The sequence below is a fragment of the Furipterus horrens genome, unplaced genomic scaffold (genome assembly GCF_987537825.1).
Source record: "Furipterus horrens unplaced genomic scaffold, mFurHor1.1.pri manual_scaffold_12, whole genome shotgun sequence".
Classification (NCBI taxonomy): domain Eukaryota; kingdom Metazoa; phylum Chordata; class Mammalia; order Chiroptera; family Furipteridae; genus Furipterus; species Furipterus horrens.
The window spans coordinates 62,312,096-62,324,383 of NW_028327182.1; positions in this window are offsets into that span (position 1 = coordinate 62,312,096).

Below are 12,288 nucleotides of genomic sequence, written 5' to 3' on the forward strand. Positions count from 1 at the left end.
TGCCAGTTTAACTTTAAAAAGGAGTGGCTTGGAATATAGACATTTTGCATAATTATTCTGAATTAGTTATTGTTTCTGAAGTGAAGGAAAAGTAAGTTTCCAGTAGTAGGAAATATACACTCTTATTAAATTGACCAGGAAGCATTTTTCATTAATTATAATATCTATATTATATAGTAATATTATCTTGGGTTTTCAAATGAGAGAGCAATTAGTAACATATTTTATCTCAATTAATTCTTGCCTTGCAACAAAAACAAATGATTGATTTTATCATTGCAATTTCACTTAGGAAGAAAGAACACTGAAGTTCAGTGATCGATTAAAGATCCCTCCCACACTGTGTAGGAGATAGATTTGGGGTTTAAATATGTCTTCTGGCACCAAGTTAAATATTCTTTCTCCCAAACCAAAATTACTTCCCTAATACTTAAGGAAACATTATTCCATGTTTGTGCACCTAATATTATGTTACAGTGATGTTAAAAATAAGAAACAGTGGTAAATAACAAAGCAAAATGAATATGACATCAACCATAGCTTACAGAAAATGTTGATGATCCTTGTTCAAGATAGTTGTATAAATAAGAAAATGATGTAATGATTTCAAAAATGTCATTTACCTATAAAATAGATATTTTGAAATTTTATACATGATTTTAAAGGCAAAAAGAAAAAATCATGTTTTAAATGAAATTTTCATGAAAATAAAAATTTACTTGAAAAAAATTAAAATATAAAACAACAGATTATTATTTTAGTCTTTCATCATTCAATTATTCAATAAATAAAAAACAGGTTGATTTTGCTGTTTTTTCAAAATATAAATTTTTCTTGTAATTCATGACTATCAACCTAACACTGTCTTATTAAATGGATTATCATAAAAGTAGTGATGCTGGTGGTGATGATGATAATGATGAAGATAATGATAATAATAAGAAAGCTAACAGTGGTAACTGGTGGCTTAACATGGGCCAAGAATCATGTATAGAAATTCACCAAAACCAGGAGAAGTCACTATTAGTATCACCATTAAATATGCAGGCAAAGGGTTCAGAGGTTGTCACTTAATCAGAGAGATGAATAGATTATTTATCCCTCAGTAGGCAACAGAGTTTACCTCAAACCTTTGAGTGTGACTCTTTTTTTTAAAAATATACTTTATTGTTTATGCTATTACAGTTGTCCCAATTTCTTTTCCCTTTTTTTCCCTCCACTCAGTGACCCCCTCCCTTCAGTTGTCCCCCGCCCTTAGTCCATGCCCATTGGTTGTGCATATAGTTCTCAACACTTTCCTATCTACTCCACTCCCTCCTACTATGCTTCTTAACTTCAGTACCATCTTCCTCCCTTTTTCCCATCCCCCCTCCCTACTGACCTCCCCCCAAAATATTCCCCATACCTATAATTCTTTTCCCACTCTTGTTGCCTACTTAGTCTGTCTTTGTTTCAGTTCCTTAGCTTCTGTTGTTGGTTATTGTGATAGTTTTCATTTTAATGTTCATAGTTTTGATCCTCCTTCTCCTAAATAAGTCCCTTTAGCAGTTTATATAACAATGGTTTGGATCTTATGAACTCCTTCAGTTTTACTTTGTCCTGGAAGCACTTTCTCTGCCCTTCTATTCTGAATGGCAGCTTTGCTGGATAGAGTAATCATGGTTGTAGGTTTTTGCTTTTCATTACTTTGAATATTTCTTGCCAGTCCTTTCGTGCCTGCAGAGTTTCTTTTGAGAAATCAGCTGAGAGTCTTATTGAGACCCCTTTGTATGTAATTATCTTCTTTTCTCTTGCTGCTTTTAAGATTCTCTCTTTATCTTTAATTTTTGACATTTTGATTATAATATGTCTTGGTGTGGTTCTCCCTGGGTCCAGTTTATGTGTAACTCTCTGTGCTTCCTGGACCTGTAAGTATATTTCCTTCCCCAAGTGAGGGAAGTTCTGCTTCATTATTGTTTCACATAATTTTTCAATTTCTAGTTCTTCTTCTTCACCTCTGGCAGCCCTATGATTTGGATGTTGCCCCGCTTATAGCTGTCCGATAAGTTTCTGAGCCTCTCCTCATTTTCTTCACTTCTTGTTTCCTCTTTCTGCACTGGTTGACTCTTTGCTCCTTCCCTATGTTCTGATTGGTTGATTTGATCTCTGGTTTTCTTGCCCTCACCACTTGTTTCGTATGTGTTTTTGTTCATTTCAGCAGGACTAGCTTTCATTCCTTTCCCATCTTGTTTAAGATCTTCTATTAGGTCTGTAAGCATTATTATAACCAAAGCTCTGAATTGAACCTCAGAAAGATTTCCTATCTGCTGAGCTATTAGATTAGATATTTTCCCTCTGGTCAGCTGCATCACCGGGATCTCTATCATGATCTGTGCCATCCTGACCATTTTGTGTTTACCTTTGCTTCCTGGACAGGGCTGTCACATCTCCTATTCTATAGGGGGCGAAGCCCCATGCACTCCTCACAACCGGGCGACCCATCTTACCATGCTGTGGCGTTTTCTGAGGGGGGTGGGGCTCCAAGATGGATTCCTGCCATTCACTCTCCTCTGAGAGACCCGGAGCCTCCTCCTCCGTCCCCACCCCCTCTGGGCCTCACAGTCCAAGGCAATGGAGGTCTGCCTCCCCTAGCTGTGGAATTGCAAGCTGATGGGTCTAGTCTGCAGCCCAGGGTGCTCCCCAGGTGCTTCTCTCCTCTCTCTAAATATGGGTGTCTGTGCTTACCACTGTCCTGCCTCCATCGCTGCTGCCAGGACAGCACAGCTTGAATTTTACTCCCAGGCTTCGCCCCTCCTACCTGTCCGGATGCCACTACTTCTTTATAACTTCATACGTTGGGCTTCCATTTATTTTCTGGAACTTCTGGTTATTTTTGGTTTTGCAGTAGTTGTATTCCTTCTTAGTTGTGGAGGGAGATGGATTGTGTCAGTCTAGGCCTCCATCTTAGCTGGAAGTCTCCTGTGTTTGTTTGCTTCCATGTCCCAGGGAGTGCTGTCAATCCTACTATGTTGTAGGGTGTGGGGCCTTAGGTATTCGTCAGTAACGGGTGACCTGTTTCACCACATTGTGGCTATGCAGGGGAGGGGTCTGAGAAGGAACAATGCCGCTTGCCCAGCACTCGCCCCCTTGCCAGGCACTTCTCCCACTTCCAAACCAGACTGGCACCCCTCTAGCTGCTGCCTTGTCTGTTCTTCCCAGAGTGGGTGGGTTTGCAGATGTTCTGGGTCCATGGGGACCCTTTAAACAAGCGGACTCTGCTGAGAGACCAGCAGTTTCTGCCTCTGTCCCAACCTCCACTGGTTTGCACAGTCAAAAGCAATGAGGCTTGATTTTCCCCAGTGCTGAGACATTGAGCTGCGCGGTCTGGTGAGGGGCTGGGAATGCTCCCCAGGTGTCTTTCTTGACTTTTTAAAACATGCAACTGTGCTTTCTGCCAGCCTGCTGCTGTTGCCACTCTGCCACCACCACACCGAGTCCACTTTGCTCCGGCTCCCCCCTTCCTACCTGTCTGGATGAGTATTTCTTCTTTATATCTTTGTTTGCTGGACTTCCATGCACTTTTATTTTCTGGAACTTCTGGTTGTTTCTAGTTTTGAGGTAGTTGCATTCCTTCTTAGTTGTGGAGGGAGATGCAGCATGTCCGTCTATTGAGTGTGACTCTTTAGAGTTTCCTGTTTTTCTGTAAATCAGGAGTTGTATATAAAACAAAACCAAACAAAAATAGAGAAAAATCACTCCACCCAAGAATAATAATTGTCTGAACTAAAATAATTGCAAAATTGAGTTAACTAGAGCTTGAATCATTGGAATGTTATTTGAAATTTTCTCTATATTGTGTTATGTAAGCAAGACATACCTATTACATCAAACACTACTAATTATTATTTGTAATTAAAACTTCCAAAAGTATTTTGTACATTGTACTGAAAATGTTACCTTAAAAAAGTATCAGAATTAATCACATTTTTCACCTGGTTCAACTATCCTTTCATTTTCACTGGAAAAATCACTGTCACAGTTTTTATTAATTCTTCAAGACAGAGCCTAAGTTTTACCTCTCTTATACAGTTCTGTATTTTCAACCTCTCAGGTGTATTTAGCTGTGCTCTATTTAAGTTCTTATTGCTCCTGTGTATAAATTCATTATGGCATTTATCCATTTTGTTGCTTTTTTCAACTACATTTATGACTATCCACCCCCACTAGAGTATAAACCAGGGGGTTCTAGGAATAGCAACCTTATTATACATTAGCCATTTTCAGTGCTTACTGTGCTGATTCCATAAAAGATCGCCAATGAATATCAGTTAATTTATAATCCAGACAGCTATTCAGAGAGTGCCTGCTTACAAAATAAGTATTTTGTTGAGATTATTTCTTATCTCTTAATTTCATAGTATTTTATATCCTTTAAAATATATTGTTCAAACTTCAAACTAAGCTATTAATAATTATACCTATTGGCTCTTGTATATTTTTCTAAGCCTTAACTTCTTAAAAAGCATACAAAAAGTCAAAGAGGGAAATTGTATCTCAAATCTACTATTTCTATTAACTAAAACCATAGGACAAAACAGTAGGGAGAGCAAATGGGGGAAAATGGGACAACTGTAATAGAAAAACAACAAAAGATAACAAAAAATAAAATAAAAAGAAAGAAAGAGCAATAGGACATAATACTTACATGGATAATTCTATAAAATTGGGTTACACTAATTTTAGGTGGTTTTTGTTTCTTTTGCTTTTACCCCTCAAGAAATATTAAATAGCTATGCTCTGAAGAATGCAACTAATTTAATTTTGACAGCACTTATTCTTTAATATTTTTTATATTCATACATAATTTACCTCCTTTCCATAAGTTCAGAAGAGAGACTGAAATGGAACATAAGTTAATACCAAAAACATAATGAGATAAAATAGTTAATATTTTCAAATTCTGAGAGAAAGCATTATGAAAAATACATGATTATATATATTTTACACATCAATAATATATATTCTTGATAATTCTCAAACATGTTAAATATATAGTTCATAAATGTGTAATATGCATTTTATATAATTTACGTTTATAATTTAATATATATTTATATATTATATGTCTTTTTGAATTATATTTTTCACCTCTATGTCTGTATCTTGACATTGAGAAACACAGACATATAACTAAATCTATATCTAAATAACAATATTTATGAAATAAATACAAGTTAGAGCAATATACAGACTAATATACCTAAATATAGATACACATATATATTAAGTACAAAAATAGAAATGAGGTCTGTAAATAGGAATTCATGTTATTTTAAGAAAACAATTATCAGTAAATTTAAAGAAACATACATTAATTTACAAACTAGTATTTAGGGTTCTAAAAGTTTAGCAAAAATAAATTGAAGAACAACTAATTATATAGCAAGTAAATGAAAGTGGCTGTCCTATTTATTGGTAAACCATTTCAGGAACAACTTGGAAATAAGCATACAAAATATTTAAATGTTCGTGTATCAAAATATTTCTATTCACTAATTGTTCTATCGAGAAACTATTCTAAGAAAATATAATAAGAAAAGCTTTATGTGCAGAGATATTTATTAGATAATTGTTTACATTGTCAAGATTTGAAAACAATCTAAACAGCTAGTTACATTTTGAGTGTTTGAGAAGTTACAACATATAAACTCAATGGATTAATAGGTAACCATTAAAATAAACATTAAAGTGTTAATGATGTAAGAAACATTTTAAATAAATGTTAAATAAATTGTTTTCAGAAAATGTATAAAAATGATACATAACTGTCAATGGTAAAATAGTATGAAAAATATAAAACATTGTACTTTCTAGATGAGCTCAATGGATAATCTTACTTTTTTTTTGAAATTTACCCTCTTAATCTACTCCAATTCCCCATATTTGTATGAAATTCATTATTTTATAGTAGTAGCATATAATTAGAATTATGTTATTGTTAAAATAAGATATATTTTCATGATAAGTATTTATTAAATACTATGGCCTAAGCATGGTAAAGAAAATTAAATATGGGCTCTTGGTCTATTGTATTATATAGGGTTGTGTAGAGTCTAAAGGTTAATCAAATCACCAAGCTGGAAAGAGAGTAACATTCCAAAAACTGACATTAATGCAAGGCATGGAAAAGCCTAAGTGGATGGTACTTAGGAGTGAGCAGAAAGTACAGGTTAAGGTAGAAACACTGGGTCAGAATTCTGTGAAGATGGAAGAGCCAAAGATAATCTAATAAGTACTTGAAGGTTTCTGATCAGAACTTTGGTTTTCACCTAGGAGCCAGAGGAAACCTCTATAAGGTCTGAATGAAGGAACGTGGGGAATATTTTAAAAGGAATAAACTAAGTTTGTTACAGGAAGACTAATTAGGAATTCAGTACACCTATATAGGTAGTAAGTAAAGTTCACCAAGTTTGACTAATGCTTCAAAGAATAGCAAACTCACTCTAGGTATATAGAAGTTAAAGTTGTCTCCACTTAGCTATGCACCTGTGGGGAATTACATATTATGTAGTTGGTATTACCACAAAACCCCATTTTCCTAATGTGTAAAATGGAGATAATAGTATCTGTTTGATAAGGTTGCTGTGAGAATTAACACAATTAATATAAAGTAATCATCACAGAGCTTGGCACCTTATAAGTTCTCTATAAGCATTATTTTTAATAATTATTGTAAAGAAGTATATTGATATAAACAACTTTTAGGGGATGCAGTCAAACCAGTGATATGTAAACAATGGGAGGTGAGGGACAATAAGTGCTCAGAAATATTTATAGCTTGTTGAGCTAGAAAGGTAATGGCTACATTTCTTGAAAAATGATACCCATGATGAAAACTAGTTTGGGGTCAAGATCATGAGCTTGAGTTTTGAATATGCCTCTGTGATATCCATATGGAGGTTCCTGACACCTTGGTTGCATATCAAGGTATGTCAGAGGTTGTGTATGACATAGAGCTGTTAGTCAGGGAGCTGTCAGACACATTTTGAAGTCTTGATTAGAGGAGATCACCCAGACTGATATCTATAGTGTAAAAAGTTGAGAGGCCTGGGACCTAAACATGAAAACAGGCATAAACAACATGACAGGGGTAAGGTACGAGCCTACAAAGCAATGACATTGTTGATTGAGTTGATAGCAGTCTAACTGGTTTGATAAAAATAAAAGTACAATATGAGTAAAGTGAAGATAAGCTGCAGAAGAATTATGGGAGATTCCCAGTTATTTATAGTTTGAAGAAGTTTGTCTGTGAAGGGAAAGAGAGATACAGGGTGAAGGATAGACTAGATCCTCAGTTAAGAGGCCAAAATTCTGGAAGCTAGATGCATTTCTGAATTCATAAATGTTTGTTTCATAAAAGTAATACTGAGTATATGCCATATCCATGCAGGTATACCTGAAATGCATAGCTCCACCTCAGCCAGCCTCTCTGTCACCCCTAGCCCATTGAAATTCAACAAATGTTCATCCTCATTTCACCTAATTCTAAACTCTCTAATTAAAGTGTCTGCTTCTAAAACAAGGAGTGAGATTATTATAACAGAGTTAGCCTGTTACCCTAGTCTTGCTGCTGACCCCCTGCTGACCACTCGTACCCAATAAAGGCATTTCGCATAATGCCAAGTCAGCAGGTTCTGATGGGTGATGAATATGCCAACATCTTTATTGCCAAAATCTACTAATTGCTACAATTTTACCTTCCTTTTGAGACAGCTGTCTCATTAGGTTTTTCTCCCCAGAACTGTGCTGTGACCTTATTGGGTCTCCAGGCTACTGACACCTTTATTAATTTTTAAAAATTTAATATTTGACAACAGAATTTGGGCAAATAACATGACATAAAACATTGCCTTTTCTTGTATTTATACAATTTTGAACCTTAAAAAATACAGATGATGTATAAATGGGAAAGTAATAAGACAGCAGAAAAATACAGAAATAAACATGTCAATAATCCTTAAAGATGATGTTAAATTGTTGAGAATATGCATAGAATTCTTTAACAATCTGTGCTTGGAAGCCAGTTCACAATGAGACCTAGAGAGCCAGCCTGAGCCTGGGAGTGTGCTAAGATGTAAATATGTAAGGTCCAGGATTCTGAGATGAGATTAGAATCAGATTTTAGAGAAGCATAACTAAACACTGTGGAGTTTGTCTGATTTGGCATCATAAAATGAATTCAATATTTGTGTGTGAGTGGCTCCTGTGGCTAGGCAATTCATTCAGATGTGATCCAGACTAACCAAGAATGGCAGAAACTAGCTCTTGGGAGGCTGCTTCATGTGTCCTGAGTGCTTGTGTTTGCATTTATGTATTTATTATGGAACTTGACCTTGCTCACTAATCAGCACCAAATCGCAATTTCAATTGGGACTACACACAGATCATTAGAGTAATAATTTTAAAGGTATTAATTAAGCTTTAAATAGAGATTCTCAAAAAATGCAAATGAAGAAATTTTCAAAATTTCTCCATGCTCACTTGACCACCTGCCTTCTTCTTTTGCTGCCTATTTTCACAGCTCTGACATATAACAGTGCATATATTAACATAAAAGAATATGTCTGTAACTCTGACATAGTGTATATTTTTCTTCTAGAAAGCATTTTTCTTTTAATTTCAGATGACTATAATAATTTTTTTTTGAAACTTGGTATTTCTTTTAAAGCTTAAGGTTTATTTTCACACTTCTGATTGCCAGTGGAAGAGGAGAGTGTTGCACATCAGACATTCAAATCTAGGCATTATGCAATTACAATGACAAGGATTAATAAAGATTAATTTGATTCCCACCTAAAAAATCCTAACACTTTAGCAACACCATTGCAAGGCAGGTAAGAAAAAAAAAAATTATCATCTGCTTTTGAAATGTATTTTATTTTTATTATGTGTGTTTCTCTTCATTTAGGCAGCATTTTATTATTAAAGCTTTCTGTAAATGCTACAACCAGGAAACAGGATTTATGAGACAAAGGCTTACATGTATCATAGGAAAAAATATGATCATTCTTCAAATAACCACTATGCTGGACTGGCTTTCTTTCTTTCTTTCTTCCTTCCTTCCTTCCTTCCTTTCTTTCTCTCTTTCTTCCTTCCTTCCTTCCTTTCTTTCTTTCTTTCTTTCTTTCTTTCTTTCTTTCTTTCTTTCTTTCTTTCTTTCTTTCTTTCTTTCATTTTTGGTACCATTTCTTGTGTGTTAAAAAGGAATATACAATTTATTTTAAAGAAGGCATTATAATACCAGTTATGCCTTTGATTTTCTTAAGAATTTTATCAAATAAGTTGAGTTCTCACAGGGCTACATGATTAATTTCTTTTTAATTATTTTTCAAACACTTAGAAAATAAATGTTTTCAAATAAGTTCTTGTTTCATTAACCCAAAGCGACCTTTTGAATGAATTATCTAACTACTTCTTTTGATTGGATAAACACCAGGTGGGTTCATTTGAAAGCTCTAGTGTAAAGGTAATGGTAACATGTAAACACATACACACACACAGAAAAAAAAACATAAAAATACCAACAGATACAGATTTCAGCACATCCTGCTTGAAGCTCTGCGACACTTACTTGGCTTGAATGAAAGAATGATTCAGCATCTCAGAACAGGGATGAATGAATTGTTATGATGTTCCCAATGATGTGTGTATTAGTTTCCCATGGCAACCAATAACAAAGTACTATAAACTGGGCAGCTTAAATAATAGACATGCATTATCTCACAGTTCCGATGCAAGCAGTCCAAAATCAAGGTCTCCAAAGAGCTGGCTTTTTCAGAAGGTTGTGGGAAGCATCTCCGTTCTGCTCTTCTTGTTTATGGGAGCCTCAGGAAGTCCTTGGCTTGTAGATAGCATTCTGCCCGTGTATTTACATAATCATTGCCCTGTGCATGTTTTCCTTTGTGCCCAAATTATTTCTTTAATAAAGATGACACTCATATTAGATCAGGGCCCACCCTAATGATCTCACTTTAACTTGATTACCTCTGTACACAACTTATTTCTTATTAACGTTACATTATGAGGTATGAAGGTTAGTTTAGGACTTCAACACAGCTTTCTGGAGGAACACAATTCAACCCGTAACATGTTCTTTGACATTGCTAGACATAGATATTAATGGAATACATTCTCAGAACCTGTAGCATACCTCTTTTTCTCTTTATATTGTCTATTAAACTTTCCTGCAATTATTTTATATGGGATACTTTCAGAGGCCGAGAATTAGCTTCTTTTTGAAAGAGAATTTCTAGTCCTGTGATTATTTTCATCTTACAGAATCAAGGAAAGAGTGTGCACATCTATCTTCTTTCAACAAAATTGTGTTGAGTATCTTCTGTGTATGGAAACTGGGGATGTCATAATGAACAAGAGATGCAGGATCTCCCTATAGCAGTCAAATGGGACTTGGACTATGGTTGATATCTAGGATCATACTTCTGAAGTTCAAAATTTGTCTCTACCAAGTGCATATATGGAAAAATTATTTGACATCAATGATTTGTTTTTTATATCCCTAAAATTTTGATGATGACATTGATAATGATAATATAATAATAATACCTTTCCATATGTAAAACTCCTAGAAGATGCTAGCATAGTTTGGCTCTTATTCTTTCTTCAAATGTTATGGAGAAGTTTCATTAACAAGACAGCTTATTCATTGTGTTATTTGTTGCAGTTTTCCAATTTCAATCCAGGATCTTTTTTGATGTAATATTAGGAGGATGAGGGAAAAAGGCCAAGTCTTTATTGGAAACTTAAATTGAGGTACATGACAAAGAATATTGAAAGAGCTAGGTAGGAGGAAAACAGAATAAAAGAGAGTGATTTCAGGGAGATTGATTGGCAGGAAAAATACTTTGGAGTAATCACATGAAAACTTTTGGTCGAAAAGAAGTGTTTAGAAAGTTTCCTATGAAATATAATTTATATTCTCTTGAGCTCTCTACTGTGTTTTGATATGTGGATGTAGAGATCTTTCTCTGGTTTCATTAGTCTTGGTTGCTGAATGTTAGCTAATGGTATGGAACTCTAGCTTTGTTGTATTGTAAATTAAATATTAATGGGAAACCCAGAAATTTGGTGCGATACTACAGAAGCCACTTAGAACAGTAAAAATGCAGCTTTAAAATTAAAAGAACTAAATTTTCTGAAAACACATGTCTTCTGTTTATTCAAAAGCTTGTGTAGGGATATTTTTGTCTATTATTGGTCAAAATAATGACGTAGGTTGGCAAAGCTGTGGACCCTAAAATTTGAGACAGTGAAGGCAGCATACTCTGGAAGAAAAAAAATCCATTCTGATGGTGCTGCTAAAACAATGGACTCATTGTACTTGTTGGATGACCTAAACATATCTAATGGAACATGAGTCTTCATTAGATTTCTTTAGGTAAAAGTAGAAGCTCTTACAGAGTGTTTTTGTTCTTCCAATAGACTGTTAAAAAATAAATCACCTAGGCAGAAGGTATTCTTCATCTCATTAAAGATATATTGAGTGGAATTGAGTTACACAGATATTTTAAATGGTGTTCTACCAATTTAATACTAATGTAAAATATTGTGATAGACTAAATATAATTTTAAGGGAGCTTTCCCACTATGACCTTTTAATTTTAGATCATCAAGGAAAAAGTATGTCTGCAGTCAGTAAACAAAAATTTTATTGAACATTTATTCATTATTATTTTATGACCACAAGCAGAGACCATCAATGTGAATGACATAGAGATGGCACTTTCCTCATGGAACTTATATTCTGGGGGAACATACAAATGATGTCTTTGATATACTACTTATTCACTTATTTTTAATTTTTGGTCAAATTAGGCAACTATGACAGAGTATTTTTAAGGGAAAATTATGAAGTGTGTTAATGGTCATGGATTACTATGTCTAACTACTTCCATCATAGTACAAGTATGCATTTTTCATATTAGCCTGCCAGCTTTTTAAGAAAATCCTGTCTACTACTCCATCTAAACTTATGTGCTTAGATGCCTTTATTTTTCTAAATTTTTTAAAAAGTGAATGTCATAAAAATATCTAATATAATAAATCCATATAATATTCATAGGTTACTCTGCTATTTCTATTAAAGGCAATTTTTTAAAGGAAATGAGTCAAATTCATAAAATACTCTCTAATACTAAAGTTCATAAGTTTATTTATGTTTTCTTCTATGTAATTTATTATTTCAGGTCTTATATTTAGGTCTTTAATTCATTTTGAATTAATTTTTGTACA